We start from the raw sequence: 14,227 nt of genomic DNA on the forward strand, positions 1-14,227 counted from the left end.
AAGAGGGGCAAAGCACAGCTTATAATGAGAGTGTTGTGCTTTACGGTATACCTGCAATATTTAGATTTATCAAGGATCGAAGTGAAAATTCGAAGTAAAAAAATTCGAATTTCGAGCTATTTTTTGTTTACATCGACTAGGGAATAGTCCAAATTCGAATCGTATTTGAAAAAAAATCGAATATCGAAATTTATCATGTACTGTCTCTTTAAAACTTTGACTCGACCATTCGCCATCTAAAACCTGCCAGATTTGGAGTCAATTTGTGGACTTTGAAAAATCAAAGTTTTTTGGGGCAAATCCTTTGAATTCGATCAAATGTGCTAAAACTTCGATTCAAACTATTCAAATACAGCCTATTCATCTGAAGTTAAAAATGTAGATTTTTCCAATAAATTATGATTGGTCTCTTTTATTTGAATTTCACAGTTATGGGAGTTAAAAAAAAACTCCCATTACTTCAAAATTTGACCCTTGTTAAATCTGTTCCTTAAAGTTAAAAAACCTGCTGTCATTTTTGACTATGCACTTCTCTCTATAAACCACAACAAGTAATGCCCAGACATGCCCCAATCTACATAATAGTCAAGCCAACTTCTTGTAAACCATGCTCCTTTTTAGTCTGCAATTCAGGACTGCTCTGCAGGTTCTCTCATGAATCTTCATTCAATGCAGCCATTTCTGGATGTAGAAGGGATAGTCATAGCATAGCCTGGCCATTTCACACTATCATTTGTCTGGCTCCATTCAAGTTCAAAGATCAGTGGCAATTAAGCATAGATTTCTTGGAGGGAGAATCAGCAAAGTATTCCTTTGAGGCACCAGTGAGGACTGTTTTTTATGACTCAGGAGCATGGAATAATTTTGATACTTTTTACATAAGCTTAGAATTGAGCTGAAAGTCTAAATTTTGGAAGGTGTAGAAGGTTTCAAATTTGGGTTGGCACATCTGCTGTCCTGGCCTGACAAGGAGAATTTGTGGGCAGATGGAGATCGATGACAACTACCACCCTACTGAAAACTACCCCAGGTCTGTACAAGTTTTACTGAAGTGGAGAGCCAGCCTCGGGTATGAGGTAAGTGATTGAAGGAGTGGTTCCAAAACTGTGGGGCTGCTCCCCCCCTTGAAGGGGGAGGGCTTGAAGTCAGAGAGGCGGCTCAGACTCAAGGCCAGTTAGAGCAAGAATCAGGGAGTATGGTCATTTGATTTCCTAGATACATCTAAAAGTCTAGCTTGAAGGTCATTTAGTGTAAAGATTTACTGTCTTAAATATACTTGGAATTGTAACTGCATAATTGCTACACTGATATTTTCCTATTTTATTATAGCTGTTCATATTTCATGAGCTTGGGGGCCCCTGACCAAAGGCAGGACCTTCAAGGAGGATTTAATCAGAAAACAATTTGATAACTACTGTATTATAGATGGGTAGGGATGTAGCGAACCGCCGATAATGTGTTCGCGAACGCCGTTCGCGAACACCGGCAAAAAATGCGAACAGTTCGCGAACTTCGAACATCCGAAAATCGTTCGATTCGAACGATCGAAGGATTTTAATCGTTCGTTCGAACGATTTTCGTTCGAATCGAACGAAAATTGTTCGATTTTAGCGACCGAATGGTCGAATGGTCGAACGATTTTGACGCGAACGCCTATTGGCGAATGTCGCGCGACGTTCGCAAACTTGCGGCGGACGCGAACAGCCGATGTTCGCGCGAACAAGTTCGCCGCAGAACAGTCCGCGACATCCCTATAGATGGGGTGCCAAACAAATTGACTTTTTTCAAAATGTATTTGTTTTTCTAATTTTCCTCTATTGAATATTTTGCATTGTTTTTAGTAACAGACGGTATTATTTAACGGCTAAGCATTTTTATGTACACATAAAGCTTTATTTGCTGTGTCCTGGTCTAAAATTATAGAAATTCTTTATTTCAGTCCATTTGAACAGCATGAGTTTTTGGTGGAAATTGTAAAAAAAAAATGCTTGTCTAAGCTTGTACTTTATAAAAATGTAATCCACCGTATCAGAACAAGCCACATCTGTTATTTCATGGAGCCAGCTGTTTTGTTTATTTGGGTATCCAGTGTATAGTGAGATTGCATTTGATTGCTCTAAAATAGATCCACTGTTTGTATTATGTTACTCTTAAAATAATGAATCATTATTTCTTAAAGTAAAATCTGAAATCCTGTAGTCTTTTCTGAATCAATTATCATTTAAGGACATGTAACAAACAATTAGGGTATTTATGATGCCATTTTATAATGCCATTTTATTCTAGTGTTTTGATAAGTACAGATACATGTCCAGAAATGTTCCAGTCATGTTGAGGATTTAATAAAAATATTGGTTTCTGCAGTTTTACTTAAAATATTATGTTTACCTGTGCTACATGAGAGAGATGAATCTTGTACTTCCCTTTGACTGTTTCCTCTCACCTGTTTTTTCTTTATCAACTTTAATTCTCTCCATTTCTCTTCCCCTGTTTTTTTCTGTTTTCACATGAGAGGAGGTGAGTGTAGCATTCAGAGAGGATCGGACTAACATGAACTAGCAAGATATATAACAAATTAAAGGACCAGGGAGTCAACAGTCTGCTACTATCAAGGTACGCATATTTCCTAATTAGTGATGATCAACATTTTTCTCCAGGTTCTGCCACGAAAAAAAGCCCATAGACGTCAATGTTTTGGCTCTGAAAAAGTCGTGTGGTCACTTTTGCCATTATCCAATTTTTTTGCAAATGGGACAAAATAGCTTATCAGTATTCCCAATATTTTCAACTTGTACACTGAAAGACTTGGGTGGGCAACAGAAGCATCACAGTCTATGGTGCAAAAATATTGCACTACAGCCTTTTTGACAAATTATCCTACATGCATGATTCATGCTGGATATTGTCTAAACGTGAATATATAATTATTTATATTTTCATATACTGAGCCATGACTCATAGATCTTCTAGTGACTTTCAAACATAGCCCCTTCCATTTCTACAACCTGGCACAACAAACTAACCAGCAGGAACATGAAAAAAGCAATCTGCTCTATGTCTAAAGCCAAAACAATAAAAAAAAAGTTCTAAGGAGATGTGAATAATCAACTTTGTACTGTAGATTTTAATGAGCAAACTAATTCATAAAATAGATTTTTTTTTAGAAAAACATAGATTAATAGTCAAGGTCGCACACCCTATTTTTTAAAATAGCATTGCTTTATCAGTGTGCTGTGTTTTTGCAAATTCATTGTATGACAAATGATGAAATCTACATGCAAAATCAGGGTTTGGTTACATTTCTTTTGTCTGGCATAATGCAGCATTTATGTACTACAAAATAACTGTGTTTGTGCTATGCTATCCCATAATTGTTACTGAGAATCAGATTCAGACTGATTTACAGTATATGTATAAATGTTTCTTCTGTTCTTAAAATCCTGCTGGCAGCGAGACACCTAATTAACAGCAGAGCTTTCACAGACTCTCTAACAAATGCTTCCCTGAGTTTTTAGGCACAAGGACTCTCATTAGCAAAGCTGTGCTTTGTGATTATTTATACAACTTCTATAATTAAAAATTCTGAAAACTAATTACAATTATCCTTCAGTTCTTCAACATGCCAGCACTGGAGGTCTTAACCTCTTACAATTACTGTTCCTTTTCCAACCTCCACCCCATGGTACTTTTTACTCAGTGCTCAGAACAATGTTAACTTACAAATTGTAAGTGCTACATTTGCAAAATAAATAATTTTTTAAAGTGGCATGATGGCATTACTATTAACCCGGTTAACTCAGCACTCTGCTTAGGGGTCATCTTAAACTCTGCTACCAGGATCCTTCTGCTCTCTCCTAAAAGGGAACCTGCTCAACCCCAACTAAAATCCTTAGCATGGCTGCCTGTTAAGCAAAGGATAGCATATAAAACCCTTCTACTAACATTCAAAGCCCTTCACTCCTCTGCTCCTCACTACATTTCTTCTCTTGTCTCACTATACGTTCCTGGTCATCTTCTCTGCTCTTCTCAGAGCCACCTTCTCTTCACACCATCCACATCCACTGCCACCTCTTATCTCAAACCCTTCTATCTTGCTGCTCCTTACCTCTGAAATTCCATCCCTGAATTCCTCCGTAAGGAATCCTCTCTTAATCTCTACAAGAAAAAACTAAGAGCCTATCTTTTGGAGCACTAGAACATTAGCCTAGTCCTGTCACTACTGGCTATGCCTTACCGTGGGCACTTTTTCATCTCCAATTTGTACCTGTATGTTAGCCTCCCATCCACTTAGACTGTAAGCTCTACGGCGCAGGGACCTACTTCCCACAATGTCTCTTACCACATAGCACTTAAGATCTTTGTCCTATGATCCTGTATATATTTATTATGTGAATTGTCTCCCCCATGTATACTTTTATATATATTGTACTTTTATGCACTGCGGCTCCTTAACAGCACTTTACAAATAAAATTATACATACATACATATACATACAAAGTGTATCAGGAAGAGATGACTAGACTAATTTAGTCCATTTAGAGCTGGTCAAAAACATTTCTTGAGAGTGAACCCTATATACCATTTTCCAGTTTGATTCTTTTTATGAAAAATACATACTTCATTTTGAGAGCATAGCAATGTTCTTGCTCACCAATTCAAGGCATGAGGCCCTTCACATACAAATTAACCAAATACCAAAAAGATTATATACAGTATATTTATATATAACACTATAGTAAAGGAGGGCACACAGAAAAAATCATCCAACTGCCTGGGTGTCAAGTGGTAGCTCAGCAAGCATATCCACAGCAATGACTCAGCACTCACATGACTTGCTTAAAAATGAAAAAACCCTTTTTTGGTGCAAAATCAACGTTTCAATCACATATTCAGATTATTATTATTCAGATTATTATATTTATAAAGTTGCGTTCACATCTTGACAAAAATAAGGAGTAGTCTGAGATTCAGTTCAATAAAAGGCTATGAACAATGTACAGTACACTGGATTTACACTGGATTCAAAAGAGGCATGTATTTCCTGCCTTTTGTCTAAATATCAACCCTCCTTACTGTTGGAGATGGTTGAAATCACAAAAAAATGGGTATCAAATTTTAGCCAGATAGCAAATAAGTGGGCATCAGTCTTGTAACTTGTAAATATTTACTGTATACTTCACCAAGGGTCGAATATCGAGGGTTAATTAACCCTTGATATTCGACTTGGAATTAAAATCCTTCAACTTCGAATATCGAAGGAATAATCCTTCGATCGAACGATAAAATCCTTCGAATCTAACGATTCGAAGGATTTTAATCCAACGATCGAAGGATTATCCTTTGACCAAAAAAACTTAGGCAAGCCTATGGGGACCTTCCCCATAGGCTAACATTGAGTTTGGTAGGTTTTAGATGGCAAATTAGGGGGTCGAAGTTTTTTCTTAAAGAGACAGTACTTCGACTATCGAATGGTCGAATAGTCGAATGATTTTTAGTTCGAATCCTAGATTCGAAGTCGTAGATGAAGTCGAAGGTCGAAGTAGCCCATTCGATGGTCGAAGTAGCCCAAAAAACACTTCGAAATTTGAAGTTTTTTTACTTCGAATCCTTCACTCGAAGTTAGTGAATCGGCCCCAAAGTCTCATGAGGGGATCCAAATGGACACATCTTCTATCTTACTGGAGAGTTGTTTAAAATGCATCCATTATCAGCCTCCCACCCCCTTCCCCCATAACTGGGGTATTGTCTCTGTGTTTTTTAAACCAAACTTTATTTATAACATTTATATTACATTTGTTTGGAGCAATCATTGGTTTAAGCAAATGCTAGGTTTTAAGTGCAAACACAAAACTTCCCATACACAATTTGTTTATGTGTTCTGTTGTCATGAGTGTAAATCAGAGGTACCGATCTTTTTTTCTCTGTGAGCCACTAGTAATTGTAAAAAAAGGGGGAGCAAGTATGAAAAAAGTTCCTGGGGTGCCAAATAAGAGCTGTGATTGGCTATTTGGTAGCTCATATGAGCACTGGCAGCCTACGGGAGACTCTGTTTGGCAGTACATCTGGTTTTTATGCAACCAGAACTTGCCTATAAGCTTGAAATTCAAACATAAGCACCTGCTTTGAGGCCCCTGGGAGCAACAGCCAAGGTGTTGGTGACAAACATGAGCCACTGGTTGCGGATCACTGGTGTAGATGAACAATTTTTCTTGCTATTGGACATAGTTCATATATGTAAAATGGATCATATAACCCAGCTAACTGCACTTGCATCTTTCCATCTCTGACAGCCCTATATACAGTAAGTGCATATTTTTATATATGTAATAGGGAGCATAAACAGTAAAAGTGTTAAAGAAATGTACTACATCCCAACCTTGATTTACATATATAGCCTTTATTAATTGAAAGAAAAGAGGTAGTCATCTTTTAGTGCTGATTCTAGAATAAAACTGCATCACTGTTAGACTGCCATAAGGTTAATTGAGTTTAAATACACCAATAAATAACTATGAGGCTGACGTCTGACACGTTGAACAATTCTGTAAATGAACAACTTTGATAGACTAATAATCTGCAGTATGAGCTGTTCTATATAAACAGAATTCATATAATTCAAACTGTATTTGTTGCTTCATTTGTTGGTTGTATTAAATGTGCAAGGGAGTTTTGGAGCCGCTACAGTACAATACGTTTCTTCTCTCATGACTAATGCTGTAATTTTTGTTTTGATATCTGGAAAATTTCTTCTTTCGTGTCATAATTGCTGCTTGAAACATCTTTCAGAGCATCTAAATAAATTGATACATACAGTGTATCATGGGGGAAGATAAATTATATGAAGCAGAAGCAGTTGAAATGTTTTATTACATTACTGCAACTTATTTATGACTAAAAGAGTTTATAGATGAGAAGCTTCAATACATGCAACCAAGAATACTGACTTATATTATTTTATTTTGTATTGTTAGCACAGCACTGTATAGTATGAATTTAGCCTCTATTGATATGCTTTGCACTTGATCGTACACAACTACAACCAATTACGTATAGTAATAGCTAAAGTGCAATGTTTATATTGTACTAAAAAGATATGCAGTGAAGTGTGTTGTAGTTAGTAGATCTTGTTTATTGATAATGAGCTACTGAAACATAGAAGCACTTTTTTATCAGGAAATGTTGATATGGGGAGAGAAGTTTGTCTGGATATAAGAGGGCAAGATGGGAAAAAACTAGATGGGTACAAATATCATCGGAAAAAAATATGACGAAACAGGTCACTTTCATGCCTACAGTATTTGTATATATATAAAAAAAATTCTCTACATGTTACTGAATATTCATAGTATCATGCAACAAATTATGTAATAATTGCAGAGTAATTTGCCTGCTTAATTATCCTGGGTCCTTTTTTTTGTTTTTCTCATAGACACATTTATAATGTTGACAAAAACGTGTTGCATGCATGCTTTCTATTTAGCAATTAATTCTTATTGCACTTTGCACTTTGTCAATTATAGGTCAAGGTTCTCTGTGCTACTAGGTGAACTTGGGTTGTAAATTGCTCATCCCAGTCCTGCTTTCAGTCTGTTCCAGCCCTGCCTCCATTCCAATGCTCAATTATTGCAAAGAATGTCCCGCAATTCAAAATTTCATTTTTATTCAAAAAATCCATAATAAAAATATTTTCATACTGACCCCATGACGATCCACCTTACGCTTTTCGTTCCCTTCAGTACTTAGTCATAGGTGATCCATTCCAATCTTTCCTTCTTCATCAATTGTTACAGTTTAATCTGCTTTATTCATGGTGTCCAGTCCACTGATCTGATCTGCTTGTAATTCACCTCAGATAGACATCTGCCACCTATCTGGCCTTGGCATGTTTCCCTGACATACCTTTTAGTTATTTATCTTTGCAGTTCTGTTCCTCTTGGTATTGACCTAGCCTGTCTGACTGATCTGAAAAAACATTTTTTTACCTCCATAATGTTTGACATCTCTGCTGCTATTATGGGAGTATTGGAGTACTTATGCAGTATGACCTGTGTAGCTGAGGATCAGACCCCAAGTCAAAGGTAGCTGCTATAGGTAGTAGAGAATGCCAAGCTCAGCTCTCCTATTGGGTTAATTTTGCCTCATGTGAATATCCATCTGTGGTATAATTTTGATGTAAGGAAAATGTTGCACAAAAATACAACAGCGTTGACATACTGTAATTTTTTTCCTTTGGTTAAAAATCCTGGTTTTTCGTAAACAAATAAATGTTTTTTTAGATCTGTGACTGCTTATGAGATAGGTCTTACTATGCCCAGTACCTCCAGTTCTATTCCTTAATGACAGCATTTCTGATATTCTACATATGGATGCCTGCAAACAGTCTATAATTGCTCATGCCTTAGCTCATCTGGCATAAGGTTTGGTCATAATATAAAGGTTTAAAATACTAATCACAATTAGAAATATGTTGCAAATATATCATAATTACTATTTTCAGTAAGTTGCTATTCAGCATTTATTGGTAAGACAGAAAAAAATGACATTATCTTAAATATATTGGGACTTAGCTCAAGACTGCAAATTATGAGTGAAGAGAATTAAGTCAAATTGCTTTTATAAACAGAAAAGGCATTTTCATTGGTATTTAATTATCCAAATATTAGTGTTTGACCTCCTAGGCAGTGTGCAAAGTGCACTAAATGGGCACAATGCTCCTGTTTTTGTACTTTGCACACTGACTCCCTGCTTTCCAGAATTGTGCAAGCAGTGGCAACTACTGTAGAATATCAGAAATGCTGTCATTAAGGAATAGAACTGGAGGTACTGGGCATAGTAAGACCTATCTCATCTCTGTGCTCCTTTATATCAAGCCAAAAGTGCAAGCAGTGTCATTAGGCAACTACTGCCTTGTTTTTCTTTTCTTCCTTTTTACCTCTAAACTTTACTGAACTCCTGGTGTCTTGTCTTCCATCATAAGGCACCTTTGCAATCTGTCAATTTGCAATATTGCAATATTCTCGAAATGTACTCTACATTACATACTGTTCTACTTGATTCTGCGTTTTCTCTTATACTAAAAATGTCTCTGGTCCAGTTCAGTTTAACGTTGTGATGCCTGAATTTGGCCATCGGTTGTTCTTCCTAAACAATTTTTCTTTGAATCACCTTGTTCATTCATTTTTCTTCAAATATAATTTGTATGCAGATGAGATTCAGATATATTTAGCTACCCCTTCACTAACTACTGAAAGTCAGGTCTCCAATTGCCTCCTAGCTATCATCTTGTGGATGAATTAACTCCATCTCACACTTAAAAAAAAGAACATTGAACTAATCATCTTTAACCCAAGCCTGGCCCTATGCTCCTTATGACAAATATTACTGAAACATCCTTATTAATCCCCTTGATTCAGCACTTTGCCTGGGTGTGAACTTTGAGTCTTCCCATTCTTTCTCTAAACATATTAAAATAATGCTGACATTTCTTTAACTGTGAGGATTGTGTCACTATTACTAGCCATGCAGTGCTGCAATGTTCTCTCTACCCATAAATTACCCGATAGCCAATGATACTTACCCCTACTAATACTGGGTCAAGCTGAGCTGGGGACAGTGTAAACCTTACATTTTAGTGCTGCATAACTAGTATTAATGACACATACATTCTAGTTATATGAATAGGTCAGTATCACTTTGTTTCCTCTGTGAAAACCTGTCCCTCTGTGGGATGGTGGAAGGAGGTCTACCCTTCTCGGTCTTATACTGTAGATGTGCTACAAAACAGCTTATCCTAGAATATTCTTTTCTGGTTTTAAAATATCTACAAATGCCAGTTGTTTAAATAGGTATTGTGACAGACAACACCTGGAATTACATGTTGCTGTACACAGTTATGAGAAGACTAGCAAAATTCGCGAAACGGCGAAAAAATTCACAAAAAATCGTGAAATCCGAAAGATCACGAAAAAATCAATGCAAACGTTTTCTCAAAAAAATTGTGAAATTTGGACGTTTTCACTGAAAAAACTTAAAATTTGAACGTTTTCACTGAAAAATCATGAAATTTTAAGGATTTTACAAAAAAATCGTGAAATTCTGACATTTTCACGAAAAAATCTTGAAAATTGGAAATTGACGCCGGCAGCGAAACGTGGAAATTTGCAGCGAATTCATGTCAGGCGAATTTATTCGCCCATCACTAGAGAAGACCTCATTTTTGTATTTAATAGCAGTGTTTTTCCATAGTCTTCTTCCAGCTTGTTAGTTCAAAAGAGGAGTGATTTTTGTCTTAAAATTACCTATGTACAAAAACTGCAAGGTATATGGGGTAGGGGCCTCCTTATTCCTTTGTCTCACTCAATATTTCTCATTGTACAGTATGTATATATGTATGTATGTATTCTCTGGTATGTATTTTATATATTGCAGTGTTTTCCACCCTGTCTGTAGAGATGAGTACATTTTTCGCCAAGTATGGATTCTGCATCTTGCCATTGGTTAATATTTTCACAAAACTCTGAAAAAATGTAGCTGTTAAAAAATGTGGCTACATAACACCCATAGACCCCAATGTATTTTGCTCTAGTACTTTTACTAGTATTAAGAGTGCACACGATTTGAACATGGACTGTCTCTTTAAAAATTAGACTTCGACCATTTGCCATCTAAAACTGCTGTTTTAGCCTATGGGGGACCTTCTAGAACCTATTTGGAGTCAATAAGTGGACTTAGAGAAATCCAAGTTTTTTTTCACAAAAAAAAAAACTTGGATTCGAATTTGATCAAATGCGCTATTACTTCGATTTGTACAATTGAATTTGATCGAAAAAAAACTTTGACTTAATTCGGTTGGTCTTTTTGAATTTGAATTTCAAAGTTTTTTAATTCGAAATTTGACCGTTGATAAATCTGCCCCTAAATGTGCAGGGAAAAATCCATGAACTAAATGAGGTCAGTGTGATGACAGCCAAGTGGAAATACATTTTATGGAAATGTAAATTCAAAGGGATATTAATAGGACTTATTCAAGAACATCCCAGAGGTAAAGAACGCACAGTCAGCCACTTCATTGATAGTCATACTACGTACCTACATGCAATTCAGAAAATCCAAAGGGAAAAAACACTAATTTAAGTTTCTTTTGTTTCTTGACTGATATATTTATAGCACTATATAGAGTCACATGATGACTGCTGCAGTATTAAGTCTTCATTGAATTTCATAGTGAGTTTTCCTATGCTCTGTTGGAACAACTTTTTTTTTTCTAAATGGTGCAAAAAAAACCCCACCTTTTACCAACCATTAACCATTAAAGGGGCTTTGGGCTGAAAATCATTGTCCGTTGTTAGGTCTAATTCGTTAGTATCTGGGCGTGATTTTGTTTTGTTTGATTCCGGTTTAGATCCTTGCCTGTCTGACTATCCTGAACACTGCCAATGCTGACCCTTGCCTGACTGAATATTCTGAACTCTTCCAGTCCTTATCCCTGCCTGCCTGACTATTCTGAACTCTACCGATATTGACCCTTGCCTGCCTGACTATTCTTTGAACGCTGCCTGTACCGACCCCGGCCAGATTGACCTTGCTTAAACTCCACCTGTACCAACTTGGCCTGCTGACTACGCTTTACGTCTACTCACTGAACTGTTGCTTTCCATCCAAAACCTAGAAAATTCACGTGCACCTTTGTTCGTTCAGAACACTTGCTTTGCTCCTCTCAAGTTAAGACCTGGCAACATCTGAGTAACTGAGGGCTCCTCCAGATGCCAAAGGCGGCTGCTACAGGCAGAAGATTGAGCCGTGGCCAGGTAACTTAGCACTTGTTCTGAATTTAGGGAGCCTACGTGACATCTGGTATGAAATGCATGAGTTCTGCTTGAAAGTGAACCTTATGCTGGCACGTGCAACTTGAGCATACTATGTAAATGTCATGCAAGTAAGTAGCTCAAAGACATCCTTAAAAATGTACAAAATGTCTTTTTTGTACAACACATGTAGAAAACAAATGATATGACTAAAGAAAAACACTTGAAAAACTTGGGCTTTACAGTACTTTACAGTGCAGTTCTATGTATATATTATTTTTATTTGCTTAGATTAATGGAAGTGAAAGTATGGCTCAACAGTAAACAATCAGCACAATGGTTTTCCATATTATAGGCACACACATATTAACGCACACATAATTTCGCACACAAGAATAATTGGATTACTCATTTTGAAATATCATTAATCTGGAAAGCACTAAATTGCTCTTTTTCAAACTCCATTAATATGGTACTGCGTTACAAATATACATCATGACTGCTGAATTTAGAAGTGTTGAAATTATTCTTGCTTATCTCAGTAGCAACTGCCCATGTTGATTCTCCTAAAAACAAGATAGACTCAAATGAATACCCACATATAGGCCCATTTGCTAAGTAGCATTTGTTCAGTTAACAAAACCATCAATTCGTTTCAATTGGTCAGTTGTCTAAAACAAAAGCAAAGATCATATTGGGGCTGTTGGTTAGAACACTGGTGCAGTTTTTCAGCTGTTTTAGAAGTTGAGCTCCATGTTGTTTATCTCTTGCTTATTTCGTGTACACCCACATAAATCAGGAGAGATGATAAAAACATAATTCATTATATTTGGGTACCTTTGAAATATGCAAATAATTTAACAGTTATAGTGGAGCATAGGCACTAGAAAATACAGCAACACAAGTTTCATTACTGTATGCCTAAATAAATGTTTGCAAAACAGATATGTCAGGTTGTACATTTATCTTGTAAACAAAGATAAATGATGCCGTGTTCTTCCCAGAACAATTTGCCTCCCCTAAAAATAATAGTCAAAGTGAAACTGTTTTCTGCAGACAGTTTCTCTTTGTTAAATATTGCAACATTATAGTTTTGTAAATACATTAAAACAACAGTTTACATTACTATCCGAGAACCAAATGAATAGAAATAGTTTCTACTATACAGCATCTGTTCTTGTGCTTGAGAAAAACAATTGCAACATGCCCACAATCTGTTGCACCTGTGACACTGGGGAAATTAGTAATAGCGGCAAAGTATTTTGAGCAAATGCCTTCAAGGTAGAACTGATCAATGGGCATTCTGGACAAAAAATCCTTCGAAACCTAAATTAAAGATTTTCATTTTGCGCTTCAAGGGTTCCAAAATGTAACCTGAGATTATTGATTCCGTATATATTTTTTAATATGTATGAATTATATTAGATGGGTTAAAATTAATTTCTTTGATCACAGTGGGGCTCATTTATAAACACTGGGCAAATTTGCACCTGGGCAGTAACCCATAGCAACCAATCAGTGAGTGGCTTTTTTCAGCCAGCTGCAGGTTGAGCAATGTAAGCAGGCCTCTGATTGGTTGCCATGGGATACTGCCCAGGTGCAAATTTGCCCAGTGTTTATAAATGAGCCCCAGTATATGTTGCTTGTTTCTTGAGTTGTTATGACTTTTCTACTTTTGATTGAAAATACTGTACATATTGATTTGAATATTAAACAATTAAACTTACAGTGCAGTTCCAGGCTTATTATTATAATATTATACAGTCATATGAAAAAGTTTGGGAACCCCTCTTAATTCATGGGAGTTTTGTTTATCATTGGCTGAGAAGTGATGGGTGAATTTATTCACCAGGCCCGAATTTGTGGCGAATTTGCCTGTTTCACCACTGGCGAATAAATTCTTGAATTTGCCCCAAAAACTCACAGGTTAATTTTGATGGCGGTACCCACTTTGACGCCGGGGGAATTGTTGCTGGCATCAAAATTCGCGGTGAAGTGAAACAGGACAAATTCACCCATCACTATGGCTGAGCTTTCAAAGTAGCAACTTCCTTTTAATATATAATATGCCTTATGGAAACTTTTTTGGATTAACAGAAAATATGCAATATACAATTAGACAGGTGCATAAATTTGGGCACCCCAACAGAGAATAACATCAATACTTAGTTGAGCTCCTTTTGCAAAAGTAACAGCCTCTAGACGCCTCCTATAGCCTTTGATGGGTGTCTGGATTCTGCATGGTGGTATTTTTAATCATTCGTCCATACAAAATCTCTCTAGTTCAGTTAAATTTGATGGCTGCTGAGCATGGACATCCCAGATTTTCAATGATTTTCAAGTCGGGGGACTGTGACGGCCATTCCAGAATATTGTACTTCTCCCTCTGCATAAATGCCTTTGTAGATCTCGAAGTGTGTTT

The 14,227-nt window shown here is 36.6% G+C and overlaps 1 long non-coding RNA gene across 1 annotated transcript; it reads left to right on the forward strand.

The window, feature by feature from the left end:
- The first annotated feature begins 312 nt into the window (after positions 1–312).
- LOC121395589 lies at positions 313–13,255 on the forward strand. Its single transcript, XR_005962574.1, has 3 exons — positions 313–1,076; positions 2,515–2,613; positions 11,403–13,255. It is a non-coding gene; the product is annotated as an uncharacterized LOC121395589 (long non-coding RNA).
- The last annotated feature ends 972 nt before the right edge of the window (positions 13,256–14,227 follow it).

Source organism: Xenopus laevis, chromosome 7L (genome assembly GCF_017654675.1).
Source record: "Xenopus laevis strain J_2021 chromosome 7L, Xenopus_laevis_v10.1, whole genome shotgun sequence".
NCBI classification, from domain to species: domain Eukaryota; kingdom Metazoa; phylum Chordata; class Amphibia; order Anura; family Pipidae; genus Xenopus; species Xenopus laevis.